This window comes from Mytilus californianus, unplaced genomic scaffold (assembly GCF_021869535.1).
Source record: "Mytilus californianus isolate M0D057914Y unplaced genomic scaffold, xbMytCali1.0.p SCAF_2, whole genome shotgun sequence".
NCBI lineage: Eukaryota > Metazoa > Mollusca > Bivalvia > Mytilida > Mytilidae > Mytilus > Mytilus californianus.
In genome coordinates, this window is record NW_026262668.1 from 125,626,247 (window position 1) to 125,650,339 (window position 24,093).

Consider the following 24,093-nt stretch of genomic DNA (forward strand, 5'->3'; position numbering starts at 1 on the left):
TTGTGTATAATTTGGAGTTTAGTATGACGTCCATTATCACTGAACTAGTATACATATTTGTTTAGGGGCCAGCTGAAGGACGCCTCCGGGTGCGGGAGTTTCTCGCTGCATTGAAGACCCATTGGTGGCCTCTGGCTGGTGTCTGCTCTATGGTCAGGTTGTTGTCTCTTTGACACATTCCCCATTTCCATTCTCAATTTTATTAAAAATGAATAAATAAAGCTTTTACAATAAAAGAACATACTATACACAATATTTTCTGCGATTAAACATAAAATATAAAGATTTCGCTAAAAAGGGTTGTATAGAGTCATATGACATCAGAAAAATGAATTTGTCATCATTATTAAAATCGTTAAAATTTTGGTTAATTGCACTTGCTTTAAAAAATAAATCAATAGAAACGTATCATCCTAGTTATTACATGATTCGATGCTATTGCATGCCGATTCATATTCTGTTCTCCACCTTTCAAGCACGGTATCAGTGTCATTTGTAATTTCATCGTTTTATGTTCGAACCTGATATGTATGCTGCGTTTTACGTTCATTTATTTGTCCTAGCTTCCCTATCGATTTCCAGAAATCTTTCAAATTATGTCCCTCGAGATAATGTAACTGGTTTTTCTAGTTGATACCTACGTTTTGTTTCCTGTTAAATGTAATTGATTTTACATCTTAACAAATTCTGACATATTTTTATTGAAAAACGCAAAAACTTCGATATATCCGTCCAACAGTCGAAAAGACAATATTGGCACAGAGGCCGGGAAGAACTGGCTAAATTGAGTGAAACTGACTGTAAACAATTATGGCAAAAAGTTGGCAGGATTGGCATTGGCCATGAGAGGCAATCGAATATACCTAATGAAGTGGTACAAGATGATGGTTCAATAACAGACAATTTAGATACATGTATAGTGTTAGATAAATGGAAAAACTGTTTTCATAATTTACTTAACCAAAATGTGCTTTTGAATGTAGATAATAATTGTAATAAGATTGAAAATTTTGACATAAGAGAAAATATTATATGTAATCAAGTTGATCAAGGATTCTCGGCGCTTTTAACCGCTCTTGTTTACTTAATTGTTCAATTGTATCAGTGTTTTCAGCATATGTTGATATCGTGCATTCTAACAATGAATGATCCGGAATAGTTTCGTAACCAGCTAAAGCAATCGAGATATAATATTTGACATTGTATGAACTTGGAAATCTATGATATCATTTATTTGGTCCTGTGGAGTAAGAATATAATCTACCACTGATTTTCCGATTCTCCGGTAATTTTAAAATTCCTTAGAGTTGTGACTGTGGATTCACAGGTGTGCGATTACGTAATTTATTGCCCTCCGATCACCTGAAATTTGCCGGAGGTGAAGTTCTAAAGGGAGGTAAACGGACAGAAAGTCACAGGACAAAAAGTCACAGGACATTAAGTCACAAATTTGATAGGACAAAAAGTCACAAATAGTTTGTTGACAATTGTTTGAATATATAAGAGAAAGATCTTGAAATATTTTCTTTTTATTCATTTTTAAGTTAAGGAAATTGTTCATAAGCCTTGATAAATGAATTTTTTTTTAATTTTAATCGTGCAAAGGATATATTTCTTGGCACCATGAAGCCATTTAAGGATCAAGCCTGTTTGATATTTTGTTTTCATAGCAATTATTTGATCATTATTAATATTTATTGCATAAATTTTAATTACAAAGTTTCTTTATAAATAATAGTTTAAGAAAAAAAAAACAAAATATTTCTTTTTAAATTAGTTTTTTCTTGTTCAAAGAAAAATAATCTCAAAACTGAATTGTGACTTTTTGTCCTGTGACTTTTTGTCCGTGACTTTTTGTCATGTGACTTTTGTCCTGTGACTTTTTGTCCGTGACTTTTTGTCCTGTGACTTTCTGTCCTACATTCCTAAAGGGATTATCGCTTGGTAATTGATTTTACATCTTAACAAATTCTGACATATTTTTATTGAAAAACGCAAAAACTTCGATATATCCGTCCAACAGTCGAAAAGACAATATTGGCACAGAGGCCGGGAAGAACTGGCTAAATTGAGTGAAACTGACTGTAAACAATTATGGCAAAAAGTTGGCAGGATTGGCATTGGCCATGAGAGGCAATCGAATATACCTAATGAAGTGGTACAAGATGATGGTTCAATAACAGACAATTTAGATACATGTATAGTGTTAGATAAATGGAAAAACTGTTTTCATAATTTACTTAACCAAAATGTGCTTTTGAATGTAGATAATAATTGTAATAAGATTGAAAATTTTGACATAAGAGAAAATATTATATGTAATCAAGTTGATCAAGGATTTGTATAGTATTGTATACGAACACTGGACACTTTTAATTTGCAAAACACTCATTTGCAAATCCGCCGTCGCCTCTCCTTAGAGCTACAGTGTCGTGTATATAACCAAAATGTGCGGAATTACATGGGATTCAATAATTTAATTGCTTTTCTGCTGTTATTATTATAGATATTTTGTAATTTGATTTAGAAAAACATGGGATTTTCAAAATCCCATGGGATAGGGCAAATCCCATGGGATTGACCATTATCCCATGGGATTTTGGTTAAATCCCATAGGATTTTTTGGGGTCCCATGGGATAATTGTAGTCCCATAGGATATTTGTTGTCCCATGGGACAAAAAAAATCCCATGAGACTATAATTATCCCATGGGATTTTTAATATCCCATGGGACACATGGGATAAAATAAAATCCTATGGGATTCAAATTATAAATATACAGTAAATAAATGTGTATGTTACAATGAATTCTGTTTGGTAGTAAATTGTTTTAAGATGAATCTTTTTAGTTGAATATCTTTTTTTCCTTGGAAATGTTAATGCAATTATATTGTTCTATAACTGTTCAAAACTAAACTTTTAAACAACAAAGCAGATAATGTAAGTATCAATATATGTTTATTTATGAATTCTAGAATACTTTTTTGAAACACAATTTTTCCCATTTGAAATCAATGAAAACTCTATTAATAGGCTTAACATACTAGTAGCTTTTTACATAAATCAATTTTTTTTCAGGATATCCCTCCACCCAAAAAATTAATAGTTTCTTATCATCCAGCATTGTGTGATCGTAATGTATAGTCCACTTTTTGGCCATTCAGCACAGAACATAGTCATTATTGTGGTTTTAATATCTTTAGATATTTAATAGAACTTCAATTCATTGACTGAGTGATGAAAATAATAACTGATCTGACTTTTGTCTTTGAATTTATTTTGGTCTTGTTTCTGTGTTTTCTCTTTTTATTCTAAGTGATGAATTTCAATCCTTCTGAAAAAGAACCAATAAAATCCGAAGTTATGGATAATAAAAAATTGTTTGCATACATGTAGCAATAACATATGATTTTCAATAAAAATAGCTATGCGGTATGGATTTTACTGATTGTTGAAGGTTGTCCAGTGTCATCAGTTGCTAACCTCCTACATCCTTTGGTCTCTGATGGAGAGTTGTCAAATTAGCAATATACCACATCTTCCTATTCTAATATTATATAACAATCAATTTATGTATTCTTCTTTATAACATTTGGGTATTTTACCCAGTTATATATATATATATATAGATCAATGTTAAAACTTTAGGCAATTACAATAAAATTCCATTTTTCACAAGAATTTGCAATATATTATACAGAAAACCAACAATAGAAACAGCACTTCTTCAAGCTTCTGAAGTTCTGAAAGAGTTCCACTTGTGTTTTATTTCAATTAGAAAATACATTGAACTCTTTGGACATGAAATTATAACATTGATACAAAAAATTATATTGTTTTTTTTTCTTATTTTTGTGTTGTTCGGTTGCTGTCTCATTTTTATATATGGTTATACATATATCCTAAATCTTCTTTTTTTTTAAACTTAATCATTTTTAGTAAAAATGGGATATTTTTTATTTTGATAATCTCAAAACATTATTATTCTATCAAATAACTTATTTCCAAGTTCACAAAACACCAATGTGTCAGATATTAAATTTAAGACATGTATAAACATGATCAACAAGCAGTTGACAGGATGTCATGCAAAAATCTCACTAATATTAAACTTTCACAAAAACTCCATACTCAGCGAGTACTATTAACGTTCTTTATAGTACATGACAAATTCCTAATACAGGACACCATGCCTGGTAAACACTAGCATGTGTCAATGTCTAGTCAATCATGTAATCAGGCTCAAAATCTTAGTTTGGCACTGAATTTAAAAATTCAACACATAATGAACATGTGTATGAAATTCAACTTTATGGTAAGCTATATACCTTAACCTAAAACTTTAACCTAAGAATGTACTATAATTTCACATTATGACATTTCTATGTTCAGTGATTCATAAAATCAGGGTAAAAACAGTAAATGTGGTGTATAATGTATAAACAAGAGTGCACACGCTGAAATGTTGCGCCTTCCTTACTAATCATTAATATCATGTTGATAGTCCTAAATATAAAGCTTTACTACAACTATCACATAAACTCAACATGATCCAAGAAAATGAATTCAAGGTCATATGAACCTGACAAGAAATATATGTACACCTTACAATCATTCAATATACTAAATACAGTTGAACTATTGCTTATAGTTTCTAACATTGTCTAAGAAGCAGACTTAACCAAGAAAACTAAACATTGACCAATGAACCATGAAAATGAGGTGTAGGGCAGATGAACCATGCCAGGCAGACATGTACAGCTTACAATCCTTCCATACAACACATATAGCTGACCTATTGCTTATAGATTAAGAAAAACAGACCAAAACACAAAAACTTAACACTGAGCAATGAACCGTGAAAATGAGGTCATGGTCAAATAAAACCTGCGAGACTGACATACATGTACATCATAAAATGTTTCCATACACCAAATATAGTTGAACTATTGCATTTAGTATTAGAAAAAAAGACCAAAACTCAAAAATTTAACTTTGACTACTGAACCATGAAAATGAGGACAAGGTCAGATGACACCTGCCAGCTAGACATGTACACCTTAAAATCATTCCATACACCAAATATAGTAGACCTATTGCATACAGTATAAGAAAAACAGACCAAAACACAAAAACTTAACTATAACCACTGAACCATGAAAATGAGGTCAAGGTCAGATGACACCTGCCAGTTGGTCATGTACACCTTACAGTCCTTCCATACACCGAATATACTAGACCTATTGCTTATAGTATCTGAGATATGGACTTGACCACCAAAACTTAACCTAAAATATAAAAAAGAAGATGTGGTATGATTGCAAATGAGACAACAACTCTCCACAAGTGACCAAATGACACAGAAATTAACAACTATAGGTCACCGTACGGCCTTCAACAATGAGCAAAGCCCATACTGCAGTCAGCTATAAAAGGCCCCGAAATGACAATGTAAAACAATTCAAACGAGAAAACTAACGGCCTAATTTATGTACAAAAAATGAACAAAAAACAAATATGTAACGCATAAACAAACGACAACCACTGAATTACAGGCTCCTGACTTGGGACAGGCACATACATACAGAATGTGGCGGGGTTAAACATGTTAGCGGGATCCCAACCCTTCCCCTAACCTGGGACAGTGGTGTAACAGTACAACATAAGAACGAACTATAAAAATCAGTTGAAAGAGGCTTAACTCATCAGATGGATAAAAATACAAATACTACAAATACAAGTGGAAGTGGCCGGGTACTTGTACATCCAAACAACAAAAAGACACTAAGTATAGATCTGAGAGTACTCGCAGTTACTGACAGCTAGTACAAAGCCACTAACAACTAATAAAATCAAAGTACTGAAGTACTGAACATCGGATGACCGCAGGTTCTTGTGGATGGTCAAAAGCACATGTCACAGAAACAGATCACATCTCAATACCTGAAACTGAGGTTAATTTACAGAGATTTTTTTTCTAATACAAGTTCGTGCTTGGATGATGAATAAATGACAGGAAATTCAACCTCACCGTAATAACTATTATATTGTAGTGATACAAATCAGTATACCTTAGACTATTATACTAATATAATAATAGTTCCAGAGAATACACTGGTTTGTTGTTATATATTATATTAATATTACGGTTGCATGTATATATAATTTTCATCTATTTGTATATCATACTATTCTACTATTATTATAGTGTAATGCAAGTGCATGGTGGACACTCTTCTGTAAAAAAAAAATCAAAGTCTTAAAGGCTGTAAAAGCAATTGCTGCCATGTTAATGTTTTGTGGACTTTTATTTTTCATCCATATATATAAGAATTAAACCTGACAGGACAGGAGTGTTGACTAGTGAGAAGCAAGACGGTTTTAACTTTATATCAATATAAGACTTTAGCAGGAAATCATTTTAAATATGTTTTATATTTTACAAGGAGACAACAAGTTTACCAGGCTAAAGTTGGGGTTAATTATACATGTGCTGAAACATATAACTGAAAAAAAAATCATTATGGATTATCCCCTGGTAGTGTTTGTAACTGGGCAATAATTTCCTTTATTGATTTAATTTTAACCATTTTCATAATTAATTTAAATTAACCACTCAGTTAAAACATTTCAACTTTCCAGACGCTAATGTTGAAAAACGGGACAGAAATAAAATATCTTAAAAGACATAAACATGTAAAAAATAAATATATATTTCAGCTTACTAAAAATATTTTCATAATGTTACTTTGACATCATTTCTTAAAACTAAGTCCCAAACATAATTGCTCAGTTGACATGTGTCATCCTCATGCGATACGAGATAACTATAATTCTGATGCAATCCCGAAAAGGGGGGTCATCACAAACAAACATGACATTAAATTGTCATTATACGAACTAGAACAAACAGCTCTATGTTGCTTTGATATTTATCAATTTTCAGGAAACATGTGAAATAAATTTCAGGTCCATTTCATTATAGTGCCTAACAAGATTGTGTGAGGTAGACGAAATTGACCTTAAAACGATCGTATTGTCTTTTGATGTCCAAAAATAGGCAGATCGGACATATACAGACTTTATCTAATGACTACATAAATTTGGGATTTATTATTATTATAATATTCTAATGAAACTGAAAATTGTATTTTTTTTTAGGATAAACAACAATTTTACCTGGCGTAGCCGTTCATAAATGTTTTTCTGCATTTATCTTCGAAAAATGGCGTATTTAATGGAATAGAACGTTAATACAGTAAACTTTCTCTTTTTTCTCCGCAATAGGCTATCAAAAATAATTTATCTAATGTGTATGTGGAAAATTATGTGAAAAGATAAAAAAGTGGCAATTGTTACCTTTCATACCTTAAGTTTCGTTTATCTGATTCTGACCAATGCTTATATACTAAATATCTATTTATATGCCGCTATTATTGTTGTTGTTACCAATTATGTAAATCAATTGTATCTGATTTTATGCCCTTTATGGGCCCTGTAATTTGGGAAATAAAAAAAATCTATTCATTGATAAAACGTAATATGGACTGGTCCAGTGTCCAGTTTGCAGGTCATTTAATTTTCTGTACACATTCATGCACGCTCTGATTTAATCAATATACTCGTACGAAAAAGCATGAACAGTTTAAAGGTAATCTAATAATAACTTAATCCAATCAAATTGCATAAGATTCAATAACAATGTCAAGTCCACATCATAATGAGTAATAGAGGTAAACTGGGTAGGGAGAAAATGACAGATATTTCAAGTTAATATTTATGCAATAACGAATTAAAATTTGTCAACCAAAAGTTTTGCTACAATTTCAAAAACATGGCGTTCTGTATGGGTATAGTTTTCGGATCTTTCATTAGCGTATTTAAGGCTATAAAAAGTTTGGGCTTCAAAAGTTCACACAATTATTGACTTTATACAGAAAATTCGTCCTTGTAAAACATTTAATAGTTCACAAATGATACGCGATTTTAAAGTAAAATTATTTCTTAAAACACTGCAAAAAATTTCATTCATATTGATAAAGTGGTATCGTCATAAAGTGCGTTGAAATGAACAGTGGTATAGCAAACATCGAATTCCCTCACAAAATGTTATCACACACTACAGTAAGGGGAGTCAGTTAAGTTTGTCTATTTTTAGATACTATACAGGTAATCTTTTGACTACGTATACAACCTGTGTGACCTGTGTAGTGATTTTGATTTTACGATAAATTCATGAATGAACGATAATTTTATGAATGAACATGAGCACCTGACCTCTTTCTTAAACACCTATTAAACATATAAAACCGTATTTAATAAGGAGATAATTCAGTCAAATTTTCAGTACTAAATCAACAACTGAAATGATTCCATTTTTTGATGAAACATCGTACGAACGGAGAACGGAATCGCAGGCATAAAAATGCACTTTTTTCCCTTGTAATGACCGCGGATCTATAATTTTTATAGATCGGTTGAAATCCCAAAACTAATTTGCATAATGGAAATTTAGGCGATAGCAATACATCGGAGTGACCTCAAGGTCATCCTCAGTAAAAATCATGCATCTAAGACTAAGTTCTTGTTCACTGATCCATGAAATGAGGTCTAGGTCAAGTGTAAACTCTCTGACGAGCATGAGGACCTTGCAAGGTACGCACATACCAAATATAGTTATCATATTACTCATAATATGAGAGAAATTAACATTCAAAAAAATCTGAACTTTTTTTTCAAGTAGTCACTGAACCATGAAAATGAGGTCAAGGACAATGGACATGTTTCAGACAGAATTGGTATCATGACATGCATGAGGCATCTATATACAAAGTATGAAGCATCCAGGTCTTCCACCTTCTAAAATAAAAAGCTTTTAGGAAGTTAGCTAACGCCACCGCCGTAGCCACCACCGGATCACTATCCCTATGTCGAGCTTTCTGCGACAAAAGTTGCAGGCTCGACAAAAATACATGAACATTTTAAAGTACTAAATTTTAAGTATATACATGTAAAACCACAAGTTACTAACTGAAGTTCAGTCTCATGGTGAACTGTAACCAAAAACTTTAAGTGAATACAATTTAGAGAAAGACAGATGGACGCACAAACACTATCAAAACAGAGCATAAAACTTACCGAACAAGATCTTTCAGAAGCAGGAAAATTGAAGTGTTTCTTTTCTTTCTCTGCCCTTCATGATATAAACTTCAAATTCATTCATGCAAAATATGAAAATCTGCAAAAGTAGGACCTTGTACTGCAGCTTATCCACATTTTGACTTTTGAACTGCATTGTTCTTTTCATATTGCTGGCAACCTAAACATAAAAAAAAAAAATGATAAACACATAATTCTGGATTAACTTCGTGTATTTATTTTTGTTGGTACAAAAAATTTTTTCCAACTTTAAACTAAATCTGCCTCTGCTTTAAAAAACAACTGGAAACCATTATTAACTGCATGTATTTATCTTAATTGAAAACAATTTCTTGAGTTTTTCTCATTTGTATCACCCTGTTATTATATATAAATTTTATTTTTGTCCCTTTTTAAAAATAGGAATGCATGGTTTAAATTCCTCAATAATCATGATAATTCTAGGTCAGTCAATTAAAAATGTATGAATAAATTATTTAACCTATATACTATTAATATCAATATATTTATTTTTTGATAAAAACTAGGCTCTGTGTTAAAGACCGTACCTTGACCTATAATGGTTTACTTTTATAAATTGTGAATTGGATGGATAGTTGTCTCATTGGCACTCATACCACATCTTCCTATATCTACAAACAGATTCTATGGGCGAGCAGACATTACACCCTGGAGGTGGTTTTATAAAAAGCATACGACTTAGATGTACCATAAGCATGGAAAAACAATTCAGCAGTCAGTTTCACAAAAAAACTTACAAATAATATTGATAGTAATTAAGTCATGTACAATACAGTATACTTTATACGATTACTTGTATTTTTTTTTTTGTAAAACCGACTCAAGTATACTTATAATCAATCTTAGTCGTAAGTATTAAGTATTATTCATCTTTTGGATAATTTTATGTTGGTTTATTTTATGAATATGCAGTGGCGGATCCAGAACTTTTCATAAGAGAGGGCCGGCTCCAGTCATGCTTCAGTGATCCCTATATAATCAACCAAATTTTTCCCAAGAAAAAGGGGGCCCGGGCCCCCTCCCCCCCCCCCCCCCCCCCCCTATTTGAACTTTCAAATTCACAACATGCCGGTGCCTGTGACTGTGTTCAAAGTGGTGGGTTTTCACCCTCGTTGTATTGCGGAATAACGATTTAGGCAAATTGAGAAAAACATCATGTCTGTGGTTGATAATAGTGTGTAGGCCTATGCATTAATTTTCTATACCTTCTTATTTAATATTTTTCCAATTTTGAGTACTGACGGCAAGTGTTGTAACGTTTAGTGTACCAATGTCTTGAGACCAATGTGCTATTTACAAGTGCGATCGAGGAATGCAGGGGAAAGAAACTTATCAATTATGTTTATTCTTAAGACAAAACTGAGCCGCCGTAAAAATGAACCGTGTCGAGAATGTTACTGACACGTAATATGTGTATATATGTCTCTGTAATAGGGTCATCCCTCGAGAACATTAACTAGTACATTGATAATTTACTATGCAGTCAGTATCCCGAAAAAAAAACAACGTATGGATGCAAAACGCTTAGTGGTTTCGGCTGACTGCTGATACGTGCACTTTGTCTCAAAATATCCCGGATAGTTGTTTCATTACCAATCATACCACATCTCCTTATTTTTATATATACGAAAGCTTTATTCATATTTTTTGGTGTATTGATGAATGTGTAAAGATACATTTTAAAATACAGCACAAGAGATGCAGATTATATAAAACTTATAGGTCGAAGACATACTGACAACGCCATGGCAAAAACTTAAAAACGACCAAATGACGTACAACAGTCTATAAAACTTAACTATAGCATACAAAACGCAAATATTTAAAACACATAAGAAGCACCCAGACAGTCAAATAGAAATTAAAAGAATAAATAATTTGTAAACTAGGCCTACAGCTATATTTTCTTATCATCTAACAGTAAACATAGGTTCTGGTATTATGTGATAAGTCATTTTTTCATGCAGACCCAGTTTCATTGATACTTTGAACTTAAAGTGGTTTTATGCATATCAGCCCAGATTATCTTATGTGTGTAATTTTATTAAACAATTCACCAATACACATTCTAAACAGGTTAAATTCAATTTACAAATTCAGATTTACTGGCATTCAACACCCAATTACTTACTTGCTGTATATTGCTAACTTTGATTGTATATTGTCAATCCCTCAACATCGTGAATACGCCATGCGAGGTGTTGGCTATGTTTGATACAGGGTGGCGGCTTCGAAGCGTAGAACAAAATCCAGGTAAATGAAAGTATAAAATTTTGTTGTTGAAAATTTTAAGTACTAAATTCCTAAATTTGTACTTAACTCCGTTCTACGGGTAACATGGTTGTTTGATATGAAAATAGGATAAAAGCTTCCGAAAATTATCACATTATAAGTATTCGTAAATGGATATGAAAAAACCTAACAAGGAATAAGTATTGGTAAACGGACAGAAAGTCGCAGTACAAAAGTTTAAATTAATTATTTTACAATTGTTTAAATATATGAGAGAAAGTTCTTGACGAATTGACTTTATTTATAGATAAATGTATTTAGTTGAGGAAATGATTAATTCGCCTTCAAATAGTTTTTTTTTTTTTATCAAAAACTTATAAAAAGGAGACATTTTTGACAGCATGAAGCCAGTTAATTACCAAACCACTTTGGCAGATTGTTTTCTTAACAATCATTGTTCAATATTAATATTCAAAAATAAATTTTGTTTACAAGTCCGTTTCCTTTTAAAAATATTTCAGAAAAATGCTGAAACGTTTTTAAAATTAAGTTTATTCAAAGAAAAAAATATCCCAAAACTGAATCGTGACTTTTTACTTGTTACTTTATGTTGTACGTTCTAAGTGTCAATCCCAGCAAACACAAATTTGGAAACAAAATCGATTACAATGTAATTTTATAGAAGAAAAAAGGGGGGTTAATGAACAAATTATTACTATACACTCATATACTTCTAAAAAGATTTGAATTTGTAAGCTGTCTATAGATAATGTTAAATCATTTCAAGAGTTTCAATTAATTTAGGAGAAAAAATAGATTATAAACAGTTAAGTTTTCGTCGCCTACTACTATAAAAAATAGTGATTCTTTTTTTAGATTTGGTACTTCAGTTTCGACTCAAAATTTCCTATTGAAATTGTTAGAAATGTTTAGGAGAAGATTGTATTTGTAATTTATGTAATTGTGGTGATATTGGCGACGCGATTCATTATATTATAGCAAGGATTTGTACAAATCCTTGATTATAGAATGTTCGACAATAGACGAAAGTAGACAAACCCTATTTAAACGGGGTTTTGATATCCAAGGACGCCACATTTTACATCGAATAAGATCTATATTTTTTAACGTTTTCAAATGAAATAACTTGAATTGAAAATTTCCCGACTATGTGAAGATTTCTTATATTTCGAAATGGCTTCAATTATTACATACAAAATGAAAAATGTATTAAACTTCTTTTTGTAAAAACAATATTCATGTATTTTTAGAAACATAAGTTATACAGATGTTCTCAATAAAAAACAATCATTAATATACTTTATGGTGATATTTATAATGACTGGCAGACTGCTATTTAAAAGTGCGGTCATATGCCTCAGTGTTATAGGTGACTGCAATTTAATAAAATTGAAATTAAGATTTTTATTAATATTTTGTATATAGGTATCCCTCAATGATGTATAGCATGGACAGACTGAGAAGAAATGGTATTCATCCTCAATTTCTTGTCTACTGCAGGATAGGCAAATAACATAAGTTTATTTGCTACTTTTTTTCTTCTTTATTTTATATAAATGATTTTTTTTTCTTCAAATTTTAACATTTTTTCTTCGAAAAATTTGTAGTGTTGCAACAGGGAATGGACACAGATACTTAACTATATATTTAACGAAAGAAATTTTGTGTAATGTCATCAATCTGTATTACACATCGACAGGATGTTCTCTAGAAAACTATGGTATTTCTAAAACGTTATACACACCCCAGGGTACACGCACTGTCGTAATGGAAAATCACTGCATGCTTTAATTACCTGTAATCAGCCATGCAACAAATCCGTTGACTGACCATGTCATTACAGTTTAATTTTTTTTTCCTTAGATCAAAACGGAATATTTATTTTAACTTTAAAATTTAAAACTTTAAAAAGTATACTTTGACATAATTATGAAGTAAAAGAATTTAACAATTTAATAATGGGATTTTTCCAAAGATTAAGATACAATTATTATATTTATTATTCTAGGACTGACAGATATATCACAGGCACTTGTCTCAGATTTTTTCCCCTATATACCTTAATTAAAGTATATAGATTTTTTTTTCTGAGACAAGTGCCTGTGAGATATATACATGCATAAGTCCCAGACATATATACTTGTAAATCAAAATGATTTACATAATTACTGGGAAATAATATAATGTTTCAGTTTTGTTGATGTCACAAATACACATAATTTTTTGATGATGCATGCTGGAATTTCTTATCTAAATGCATGACCGTGACTACAGACATATATCCATTTACAGATTCTATAATTTCTTGAGAAAAAAAATCAGGAGGGAAGTCAGAGGGAAGTGAAACAAACATTTTAAGCTTTTATTAAACATTGTTGGGAAAACAATAAAATACGACACTGAGTTTTGAAAAAAAAGTTTATGATTGGTCTTGATTTTTTTTTAACAATGATAGAAACAATTTTTTGTCCCAAGAAAAAAAAACAATGCCCCCTTTTTAGCCACACCGACACACGCCGATGAATGGAGAATTCCAAGTAGGGTCACAAGGTCACATTTTAAAACTTTTTCAGTCGCCCAGTCTCAAAAAGCAATTTTGACTGGCTTTGTTTTTAGTCGAATTATATTTTTGCAGGTCAGGTTGCAAAGTGGCAGGTCGGATTTGACCATGTTGACAACGGTCCTAAAAATATCCGAAAAAACGTTGAATCAAACGATATGAACCTACACAGTTTTAATTATAAGACTGACACACACCATGCAGTGTGCTAACTGTGCTGGGTGAGGTGCTGTAACTTGATATACATGTATCATTAAGTTACAGTACTGTTAGGATTTGCCTGCCTTTTTACAGGGACTTTCTATACTAACTGTTAGTATAGACTGACCCTGGCTTGAAAGTATGGTTCTCTGCTCAGCAACGGTCGCGTGATTGTAGCAGTAAAATACATCGGGGGGGGGGGGGGGGGGGGGGTGGGGAGGGGGAGGGGGCACTTCAATACTTAATTGATAGGGGTGTCGCTTGGGTTCTGTTACCCCACCCTTTTCATATAATTTAGATCTTAAAAATGTATACCTTTTCATATATTGCGTCGGTAAAATTGTAACCTTTTCCCATATTGGTTGGGTTTCGTGGGGTGTGTTGGAAAAGTGGAATATTTAAGGCTAAGATTCTGTGTGTAATGTTTACTTACGGCGAGACTTTCGGCTGTGAAAAAATGACAGGGCTTTGCATATACAAGTACATATACAAGTAATTGGAACTTTATCGACCTGATCATATATTTCTGACAGTTTTCCCCACCTATTCCCATATTTTCAAGCTGGAAAAAGTGACCTATTCCAGCGGCACGTCCTATCACCTTGTATATCTTATCTGATTTAGGATCAATTTATTGGTTACACTCCCCTATCACCAGTGATTCTTTGTCGTAAGCTGACATTTTGAAAAAGGTATACTGTTGACTATCAATTTGCATGATTAGTTACAGATGTCGACTCGGACTACTGCAAAAGACAATAATTCAGTTCACTGATTTAGATTGAATAGTGGTTCGGTTAATTCTCCTTTTCCCCAAACAAGTAAGAATTAGGTTACATCTTTAGGTAGTCAAAATAATTATGACGTCTTGCAAGACTATTTTAATTTTTTTTCTATCTATCTATCTATCTATCTATCTTCATATTTCCGCACTCAGTCACAACTTTGACTATCATGTGGCCAGAAAAAAGTTAAAATAGCCTTGCAAGACGTCATAAATTTTTCGACTAATCTTTTGGCAAATATGGTCGTACAGCAGGGGTTTAATTGTTACAATTTGCCGGATTTTCTATCCTTACGAACCCTGAAAAACTAACCAGGCCAGGTGATGAAAAATCTGTCTCCACTTTTTATCCCACCAGAAAGTCAAAAGGTTGTCTCCTTATGGAGCTTCCATTTGATTTTTATGAGGGGGGGGGGGGGGGGGGAGCTAGGATGAAATTTGTAAAAAAAGCAGGACAGGAGTTTTGAGTAAAAAAAAAAAAGGCAGGATGAGCAACATAGCAAAAAAAAAAAGGCAGGATGACAATTTATGTAAAAAAAAGTCAGGATAAACTAATAAAAAAAAAAAGGCAGGATCGAATAGAGTGAAAAATATAAAGGCAGGACAGAGATTACAACTTAAAAAAAATGCAGGACAACATTTTTCATCCTACCCCCCCCCCCCCCCATAAAAATCAAATGGTAACTCCCTTACACCTTCATGACAAAAACATATACAAATATGGTATCATTGGACATTGCCAATGTGACGGCTCTTCAACAGAAACTAAAGACGTAGAAGTTAACAACTATATAGGTCACCGTAGGCTCTTCAACAGAAACTAAAGACAGAAGTTAACAACTATATAGGTCACCGTACAGATTTCAACAATGGGCTAAACAGCCAAACTGCGTAATAAGCTACAAAAGGCCAAAATAGATAGACGATATCTGACAAGGGTAGAAATGATCAGAATGTTGAAAAATAAAATCTACTGTCCATTTTAAATGGCATCAAAACTGGCAGCTGACTCAAAGGAGTTGTTGCCTTAAATACAGATTTTTACCTTTTTTTTTTCTTCATATTTCTTGAATTTGCCTTTTTATCTCTAAAACTGTAATATTTAAAGAAAAACTTACATTTGTAAATCTTATTACAAAGTTATTGCTTTTCAATGATGATTTTGATCCAGTTTTTGCAAAAACTTGGAAACTTTAAATCTTGGGTAAACTCCTTATATTATACTGCCTGGTCTCGTGGTAGCGTGTTAACCTCAAGTGCAGAAGGTTGTTTATTTTGAACCCAACAGGGTAAAACCAAAGACTTTAAAGTTGGTATTTGCTGCTTCTCCCCTAAGCACGCAGTATTATTAAGGAGTAAGAGCAAATACTGGTTTGTTCAGAGTCAGAATTATGTGTCAAGGTAAGGTGACATGTCTCTCTGAGAACTAGTGTAAGAGATAAATTAGTCCTTGTAAAAATTGTCTGGTCAGACAAATATAACTAGTATAAAAAGTCCATGGATACAGAATTTACTAGTATATTTAGTCTGATGTCAGTAATTTATGTCCCCAGACTAATTTTCCTAGTCCAAGACATCACTATTCCTAGGTAAAAATGTCCAGTTTTTATACGGCCGCAAAAAATTTTTGCAGTCGTATATTGGTATGACATTGGCGTCTTCGTCCGAAGACACATTGGTTTTCGCACAATAACTTTAGTTTAAGTGAATGGATCTATATGAAATTTTACCATAAGGTTCAATACCACAAAAGGAAGGTTCGGAATGATTTTTGGGGTTATGGTACCAACAGTTAAGGAATTAAGGGCCAAAAAGGGGCCAAAAATAAGCATTTTTGTAACTTCCAGACAATAACTTGTGTGTTAGTGTATGGATCTCTCTGACATTGTACCACAAGGTTCCATATCACAAAGGGAATGCTGGGATTGATTTTGGGGGTAATTGCCTCAAAATTTTAGGAATTAGGAGCCAAAAAAGGGGCAAAAAACAAGCATTTTTCTAGTTTCATGACAATTACTTGTGTGTAAGTGTATGGATCTATCTGAAATTGTACTACAAGGTTCCATATCACAAAGGGAAAGCTGGAATTGAGTTTGGGGGTAATTTCCCAAAACGTTTAGGAATAAGGGGCCAAAAAGGGGCAAAAAATAAGCATTTTTCTAGTTTCCAGACAATAACTTGTGTTCAAGTATATGGATCTCTCTGAAATTGTACTGCAAGGTACCATACCACAAAGGGAAGGCTGGAATTGATTTTGGGGGTAATTGCCTCAAAATATTAGGAATTAGGGGCAAAAAACAAGCCTTTTTCTAGTTTCAGGACAATAACTTGTGTGTAAGTGTATGAATCTTTATGAAATTGTACTTAAAGGTTCCATATCTCAAAGGGAAAGCTGGGTTTGAGTTTGGGGGTAATTGCCCTAAACGTTTAGGAATTTGGGGCCAAAAAGGGAAAAAAAAACAAGCATTTTTCTAGTTTCCAGACAATAACTTGTGTTCAAGTGTATGGATCTTTCTGAAATTGTACTGCAAGGTACCATACTACAAAGGGAAGGCTGGGATTGAGTTTGGGGGTGATGAATCATAAGGGGATTAAAAAAATGGAGGGGCATTTTTTTTTCCTATTTTTTTTCTTTAAAATTTTCCATTTTAAGTTGGTTATTTTTTATTTATGTATAAAAGCAAATAATAATGATATGATTTGCAATTGATTTCATCAAAAATTGAAATATTGGGCTTCTTTGATATGCTGAATTTAACCGTGTATTTAGATTCTTAATTTTTGGTCCCGTTTTCAAATTGGTCTACATTAAGGTCCAAAGGGTTCAAAATTAAACTTAGTTTGATTTTAACAAAAATTGAATTCTTGGGGTTCTTTGATATGCTGAATCTAACCGTGTATGTATTTAGATTTTGGATATTGGACCATAATAGGTAAATTAAAAAATTTTAAGTTCTTAGACCACATTCATTCTGTGTCAGAAACCTATGCTGTGTCAAATATTTAATCGCAATCCAAATTCAGAGCTGTATCAAGCTTGAATGTTGTGTCCATACTTAACCAGCTGTTCAGGGTTCTAACTCTGCGGTCGTATCAAGCTGCACCCAGCGGAGCATTTTATTCTAATACTGTATGCAACATGTCAAGTATATTTGGTGTATGAAAATTTTTAAGGATGTACATGTTAGTCTGGCATGTTTTATTCGACCTTGACCTCATTTTTATGGTTCATTGCTCAATGTTATTTTTTTGTTTTTTGGTCAGTTTTTCTATTTTCTTATTTTCAAATTAGCAATAGGTCAACTATATTTGGTGTATGGAATGATAGTAAGGTGCATATCATGATATGTTTGACTGAGAAGTTTCGTCTTACCTTGACTTTATTTTCATAGTACATTGGACAATGTTTAGTTTTTGTGGTTTGGTCTATTTTTCGGATACTGTAAGCAATAAGGCCCCTATATTTGGTGAATGGAATGATTGAAAGATGCACATGTCTGTCTGGCATGTTTTATATGACCTTGACCTCATTTTCATGGTTCATTGGTCAATGAAAAGTTTGCATTGTTTTGTCAGTTTATCATATGCTTTAAGCAACAGGTAAATTATATTTGGCGGATGTAACGATTGTAAGGTGTGCATGTCTGTCTGGCAGATTTATATAACTATGACCGTATTTTATGGTTCTTTGGTCAATGCTAAGTTTTCTTGGTTTTTTCTTTTTATCAGATATTATAAGCATATGTCTACTTGTAAGTGTATGGAATGACTGCAAGGTGTCATATAAGAATAAGAAGTTGTCTGTCTGCCAAGGTTAATATTACTGTGACCTCATTTTCATAGAATATTGATAATATTAAACAAAAAAAATGATGAGCATGACATGATATACAAATGATCCAAAATTGTCAGTTGCCTACTAATTATGTAATAGTAGTTATTGTCATTAAATGATAATGTTTACCCTTTTATGTGTAGGGCAAGAACATTAAAGATAAAGGGAAACTATAAACAAAAGAGATTATCAACAAAAATAGATTTCAGACGTCAACAAAGCCTAAATGGTAAGTCCACTTCTATAAAAGTTATTGCCCTTGAATAATGATTATTATGAAGATAAGATGTGGTATGGTAAATGAGAAAACTATCCACCAGAGTTTAATTAAGTGGATGAAAGCAATGCAATTACTTATTAGAGGCCAATGATGACCTGTAAATAATGAGAAAACCCATAACCTATACATGATATAGTCATCTATAAAAGACACCACAAACAAAATTTGGAACAAAACATCAATTCAAACTTCAAATATACCAGACTAATTCATAAAAATGAACAAGTTATGAAAAAACAAATATGACGGACGTGAACCAACATCAACCACTGAACTATGTACAGGCTCCTGATTTCAGACAGGCAAAATATGGCAGGGTTGATATGAAAATAAGAAGCGGTATGATTGCCATTGAGACTTTTCTCCAATAAGGATCAAATGACATGAAATTTAACAAAATTAGTTCACTGTACAGCCTTCGACAATAAGCAAACCCTATACTGCATAGTAATCTATAAAAGGCCATGAAATTCAAAAAAAAAAATGTAAAACAATTCAAAAAGGGCATGGCGTCATTTAAAAAGGGCATAATGTCTATCCATACTAAACATGCTTGGGGGATACACCACAAAGGCGAAAGCTAAGTGCCTGATTTTTGCACAAAACAATAAACAAAAAACAAATATGATATATAGCAACAATTGACAACCACTGAATAATAGACCCCTGACTTGGGACAGACACTTACAAAATGTGGCATGGTTTAACATGTTTGCTGGCACCAAATCCCCCTCTAATTAAGGACAGTGGTGTAAGTGTCAGTTCAATATAAAAACTATAAAATCAGTTGAAAAGGGCTTTTTTCTGCTCTTGGGTCAGGTTATTTTTATACATTCCCGTTTTCATTCTCAATTTTATTAACTCATTAGAATGCAACAAAGCAGAAAAACAGCTACCAAAAACACAGACCGGATGTGGCTGGACATTTATTCTTTCCCTGTAACAAAAAAGACTCAACATACAGATCTATTAGTACTCACAGTTACTGACAGCTAATTCATAGCAAATATCAACTAATAAAATAAACATTTTGTGAGCACCCATCCCACCCCTAACCTAGGACAGTGGTTTTAATAACAGCACAACCTTTGAACAAACTGTAAACATTTATTGCAATTGGCTTAACTCAAAAGACTGCAACAAGGCACAAAAACAACTAATATGAAAACCATAGACACAAAGCACAGAAATAAGAGTACTTACAATTTTAAATATTCAAATGAAAGTTTTATCAAAATGTACATAAACATGATAAAGTAGCCATTTTATTGCTGTATTTCTCTTCATTTATAATTTTTGAGTTTTGTGTATTTGTAGGTCAGACATCTTGGTTTTCATGATCATCATTCAACAGGTCAATAATGAACAGAAAACTTAAAGTTGATATTTTTCTATATAGTGTGACTTTTTTATTAATTTGAAATGGAATGTGTTTTTTTCCTACATAAGAAAGAGGAAATTTCAACATAATGACTATAAACAAAAAGGATTCATATTATCATGATCATAGATGCACAAGAACTAAATCTTGTAAATGCAACAACGTAATTATCAATTGAAAGAAGGGAGGAATGAACAAATATATTAGTAATTTGTTGTCCAAATGAACTTGCTTTGTCCACTCATTTAAATCGCTCCATCCAATAAAGATGTACGGAGGAGGATATTTGAAGAACAGATTGCAAAAATTTTTTGTCTAAGAATTGTAGGAATATTCTAGTGGATGAAATAATGTATTTACTTGACTCTTATGTAGTGGACTGAATAATTGAACATAGCAAGCTGAAACAAGAAAACTAAAACTTAACAGGAAAAGTGTTTATTTTATAAATTTGCAAATATAAACGTAATATTATGAACACCACAAAGGTACAAGATTCAAATTGTTTGCATATTCATGTATTGCAATGGAACTATAACAAAGAAAACTTTACCTCATTAAAAGAGTAAACTATTAACTGTGCTTTGTCAATTTATTCAGTCAGAATATGAAATATTTTTTTCAGTTCTATTTTTCATAATAAAACAAACAAGACAAAGATTTCAAATCAATATTTTTTTCTTTTATTAAGACATGTCATCATTTTATTTCAGTTAAAGGATTTTATTTTTTAACTTTAAATATTATTATACTTTCCAAAATAATAATAATCTTTATTGTCATATAAACAAATTAAAAACATGTTTGTGAATAAATGAAAAAACTCAAAATACACTAATATTTATATTATAAACTTTTTACTACCAAACAGAATTCATTGTAACATACACATTACTGTATATTAATAATTTGAATTCCATAGGATTTTATTTTGTCCCATGGGATATTAAAAATCCCATGGGATAATTATAGTCACATGGGATTTTTTTGGTCCCATGGGACAACAAATATCCCATGGGACTACAATTATCCCATGGGACCCAAAAAAATCCTATGGGATTTAACCAAAATCCCATGGGATAATGGTCAATCCCATGGGATTTGCCGTATCCCATGGGATATTGAAAATCCCATGTTTTTCTAAATCAAATTACAAAATATATATAATAATAACAGCAGAAAAGCAATGAAATTATTGATTCCCATGTAATTCTGCACATTTTGGTTATATACACGACACTGTAGGTGTAAGGAGAGGCGGCGGCGGATTTGCAAATGAGTGTTTTGCAAATTAAAAGTGTCCAGTGTTTACAAATCCCTGACTTGATGAAGAAATTTCAATCAATGAGGTGTTTAGAGTGTTAATGAAGGCAAAGAATGGTAAAAGCCCTGGTACTGACCTTATTCAGGCAGAATTATGTAAAAATAACATTGTTATATGTGTATTACACAAACTTTTTAATTTATGTTTTAAGAAGGGCACTGTCCCTTATATGTGGAACAAAGGAATTATAACCCCAATATCAAAATGCTCAACCTCAGATCCAAGAGACCCATTATCTTACAGAGGTATAACTTTAGCTCCATTTGCATATAAAATGTATTGTAATATTTTAAATGATAGATTAATTTACTGGTTAGACACTGGACAAGATGTTCAAATATGACTCATAATAGAATAAATTTTAAAGTTTTCAAATGGTCAATTAAAAAAGCTACAGATAGAATTAAGAATTGGAGCCATAGAGTTAAGGAAATGTTTAAAAATCGTAAATTTCATGGATATTGCAACTTTGAAACTAATGTATTAAATAAGAGTAGTATTCATAGGCACTTGTCTCAGAAAAAAAAATCCTATATAGTATTGTACAATTTGAAACAATAATGTTTGATAAATATAAAATAGATTGGAGTAATAGAGTATATGCGTATGCTAAAGGTAATAAATTAAGAACATAAAAATATTGCCAGTGGAATTTTGTCAAATGTCCGATTTTGTCTCGTGGGGAAACTGATTACCGTGACTCAAGGTAATAAATTAAGAACATATAAGTTATTTAAATATGATTATTGTACTGAACCTTACATAAAATGTAAATAGCCACCTAAATTTAGGAGTGTTTTTGCTAAATTTAGATGTGGAGTTGCTCCCCTTAGAATAGAAACGGGTAGATATGAAAGAAAAGAAATTCACAAAAGAACATGTTTTTACTGTAATGATAGTATTGAAGATGAGCTACATGTATTACTAAAATGTCCATTATACGAAGATCTTAGACACATATTGTTTTATGAAGCTGCAAATTTAAACGTTTTATCAGATAATGAAATTTTTTTTTTTTTATTCAATAATGATAAAGTTTTTGAAAGTGTCGCCAGAACCTGCTATAACATTTTAATCAGAAGAAATGTTTTTTTTATATAGTTGATTATGCTGTATTTTAATGATATTCTTAAGCAAATATATATTATATATAATATGTACAATATCGAATTGTTTTTTAATATTGCTTGTACAGTCTCTCATAAATCTTTTAAGATTGGCACAAACAATGTTAATTTAAAGTTTGTTGTTATGCATGTATGTTTTAAGTACCTGTATGAATATTTTATTGTGTAAATATGTGTAATTGTATATGATGAGACTATGATAAAATATTGAATCCTGAATCTTGAAAAATCATATTATTTTAACCCTGACCAGAACTTTATTTAAACAAAAGCACTGGGCAAAAGAATTCAATCAGGAAAACAAAAATAGTCAATTAACATGTTTAGAAAAGAAATAAAACAAATTTTCATTAATAAAAAATATTGCCAGTGGAATTTTGTCAAATGTCCGATTTTGTCTCGTGGGGAAACTGATTACCGTGACTTACAACTTTAATATTTGCATGGTGTTTCAACCGACAGTGAGACATTTTTAGTCTAGTACATTTTCGCTAAAGAGTTGACTAAAAATATTCAATTAGCATACTCTTGTATGCTCTCTTGTCACGTCGCGACTTGATTATGGTAATGCTTTAATGTATGGTGTGAATGCCTCGAGTCTATCCAAACTTCAGCGTGTTCAGAACACCGCTGCCAGGCTAGTAACCCGCAAAAAGAAGTTTGAACATATAACCCCAACACTTATGACTCTTCATTGGCTACCATTTAAATTCCGATGCCAGTATAAACTGTTGCTTTACGCATTCAAAGCCTTGCATGGACTTGCACCTGCGTATCTGAGTGAACTCATACATTTTTACAAACCAGCACGATCGTTGCGATCTGAAAATGCTGCTTTAATCAAGATGCCAAAAAATGCACGGACAAAAATGTATGGTGAACGGAGGTTTGATGTGGCGGCCGGGACTCTGTGGAATAGCCTTCCAACAAATCTTAGAAATGAACAATCGCTAGAACTATTCAAGAAAGGACTAAAGACGCATTTATTCAAAGTTGCATTTCTAGATCGCTTATAGTTAAGACCTGGAACCGTGATTGATTGTATTTGACGGATGTTGATTTGCTAAAGTAATATTTAGTACATTTTAGTCTGATTTGATGTGTTTCTGTATATTTTGATATAACATTTTATTATAAGCCTATGTCTTTTAGTAACTTATTTTTAAAT

The 24,093-nt window shown here is 32.0% G+C and overlaps 2 long non-coding RNA genes across 2 annotated transcripts; one reads left to right on the forward strand and one right to left on the reverse strand.

Annotated features, from left to right (window-relative positions):
* Window positions 1–2,936: 2,936 nt before the first annotated feature.
* On the reverse strand, window positions 2,937–9,313 carry LOC127730921 (uncharacterized). The gene is made up of 2 exons (XR_007995370.1): window positions 9,139–9,313; window positions 2,937–3,334 (listed from the first exon to the last, which is right to left on the reverse strand). It is a non-coding gene; the product is annotated as an uncharacterized LOC127730921 (long non-coding RNA).
* Window positions 9,314–14,810: 5,497 nt separating this feature from the next.
* On the forward strand, window positions 14,811–20,463 carry LOC127730922 (uncharacterized). Its single transcript, XR_007995371.1, has 3 exons — window positions 14,811–15,015; window positions 18,957–19,042; window positions 20,411–20,463. It is a non-coding gene; the product is annotated as an uncharacterized LOC127730922 (long non-coding RNA).
* Window positions 20,464–24,093: the final 3,630 nt, after the last annotated feature.